The sequence below is a fragment of the Gymnoscopelus braueri genome (genome assembly GCF_963280865.1).
Source record: "Gymnoscopelus braueri genome assembly, chromosome: 6".
Classification (NCBI taxonomy): Eukaryota; Metazoa; Chordata; class Actinopteri; order Myctophiformes; family Myctophidae; genus Gymnoscopelus; species Gymnoscopelus braueri.
In genome coordinates this window covers 2,430,271-2,432,770 of record NC_137607.1, presented here as the reverse complement: position 1 = coordinate 2,432,770, position 2,500 = coordinate 2,430,271, and the positions used below count along the sequence as shown (strand labels likewise).

The following is a 2,500-nucleotide window of genomic DNA, read 5'->3' as shown; positions in this document are numbered from 1 at the left end:
TGACATCTCATGGAAGAAACACCGTCATTAGACCCTGTCTTGTTTTCATGGTCTGGCTGTTATCCTTTTTATTAACTTTTATCATTTTATTGGTAAGCCCCACGTGTCTTTGGAATCATTATTAGTATTCGTTTTTGGGCGGTGTAGCCGCCCCTATAAGTGGGGTTGGCCACCCATTGTACACCCCCCATTGTACACCCCTTCCACCCACAATGGGTGGCCCCTGGCCCCTGGCCACCCATTGTACACCTCCTCTACATTAGTACACCCCTAGCTGTACTGTGATTGGCTACATTAGTACACCCCTAGCTGTACTGTGATTGGCTGACTCTATTGGCTGACTCTATTCAGCACTGTGATTGGCTAGCGAGACACATGATGTAATTCATAACCTATAAATAGGACTATGCACTTCAAAAAAACTACTTTTTTTTTAAGTGAGCTTCCATCACTGTGATGACCACTGTGATGACCACACCGCCCACTTCACACTGGGTGTGATTTTTGTATCCTTTTTATGTCTTTCACTTGATATTGGTAGTCATGGCTGCCAGTTCCCACCTGATGTCACGTCGCAGTCCCAATGTCCTCAGATTGTACTGAATAACTGCTAGTTTACATAACGTCTTCAGACTAGGACTTAAGTCTAAGATATACAGGTCATCATGTGTGATGTCCGCTCGAAAGAGGATGACACGATCTCCCACCATGCAACAGCACATCCTATACTTCGGACATGGGCCTTTCCTCTTGGGCTCAACCATCTTCCAGGAGAAGGTCACTGGACTGAATTTCCACAGATCATTGAACTTCTGGTTCATGTTGTATCCACCAAATATGTACAGCTCTCCATTGTAGGCAAAGACTGAATGATACCTGCGTTCTTCTGGAAGAATCTGTGCAGAAGGTGTGTTCAGCCAGCAGTTGGTCTCTGTGTCAAACACTCTGATGGTGTTGTAGTACTGCCCCCCCCTGCCCCCAAATACAAATATCTTTGTCCCGATGATGGTGGCAGAGTGACCTGATGTAGCAGGAGGTGTAGTACCTCTGGTGTTAATAAAAGACCAGACCATTGTGATGGTGTCCAACTTGCAGATGTCATTAGTGTGTCCAGTGTGGTTCCATCCTCCATGTATATACATGACCTTCCCCAAGACACAGGCTGAGTGGTACTCCCTCCCCTCTGGTACAGTCCCCGAAACCTTGGGCTTGAACCATATGTGGGTGTCGACATCAAATGAATAAAGATGGTTGTAGTACTTCCGCGTGAAGAACCCTTTGCAAGGACAATTCCGTCCCCAGATGTAGACGATATCTTCTATCAGCACAGCTGTGTAGCCATAGTGCCTGGAGGGAACCTCAAGGTGACGTTCTCCTCTTCCAGGTGTCACTGGGGTCAACTTCCTCCAGAGCAAAGACACTGTGTTAAAGATGTGTACATAAATCTGATCTTCGTCACCATAACAGTCACCTCCAAAGGAGTACACATAGTGTCTCACTGTCACAGCAGTTTGATTGGCTGTCTCTGGTCCTCTCAGACGCACCGCCCAGCGTAACATTACTCACAACAGTACGACAGTAGATAAATGCTATTGATTAATCATATCCTATTGGTTAAGTCCTGCCGTGTAAGAGTATGGAATATTCTGCGTCCTCACTTACATAAGTTCAGAGGCACAAACGTCACGCAAAGTTTGGCCAATCCGTGAAGCCGATGGTTTCGGTTGACCAATCAAGGAAGACGATGCCCGTTGATTTCCCTTATATGGTAAATTGATCAACATAGAAAACCCCAATGCCTAGATAGGCTCTGGACCCACGCTGTTCAACAGTGACCCCTAGTGTTCAGTTTCTACACAGCAGGCAGTCTGTTCAACAGTGACACCTATAATGTTCAGTTCCTACACAGCAGACAGTACACACGTAGGCTGTACGGTGCTACCTTGCTGCCCTCTATCCAGCCTGGCTCTTTAGCTGACTACTAAGGCACGCTCCTTGTAAATACCAGGATCACTTCCCGGCCGGTGCTACATTGGTGGCAGCGGTTAAAGGGAAACAAGGCGTTACAGGACTCTGTGAGTGCAGTAGACAGTTGGTTATCTGTCTGGTCATGGAGGTCCTTCCCAGTTGATCTTGGTCAGTCAAGCTCCTAATCGCTCCTGGCGCGTGTGGACGCGCCATCAGTGTGTGAATGTGTGTGAATGTGTGTGAATGTGTGTGTGAATGTAATGCACAATCTATGTAAAGCGCTTTGGATAAAAGCGCTATATAAATGCACCATTTCCCATGTTTACCATTTGCACTGTAGGTTCTATACGGTGCTGCGTTGCTACTCCCTGTCCAGCCTGGCTCTTCAGCTGACTGCCAACGTAGGTGTCTGTAAATACCAGATCCCGGGTTTGCCTCCCGGCCCGTGCTACACTACAGTAGTGGTTCTCAAACTTTTTCACGTCAAGGACCCCCAAAATCATATGTATTTGGCCGCGGATCCCCATCTAAA

The 2,500-nt window shown here is 47.1% G+C and overlaps 1 protein-coding gene across 1 annotated transcript in view; it reads right to left on the bottom strand.

The window, feature by feature from the left end:
* Positions 1–2,500, bottom strand: part of frem1b (Fras1 related extracellular matrix 1b) — a gene marked incomplete at its 5' end in the record, with an annotated part of 107,321 nt that overhangs the window by 39,397 nt on the left and 65,424 nt on the right. The gene's annotated exons all lie outside the window — the stretch shown is intronic.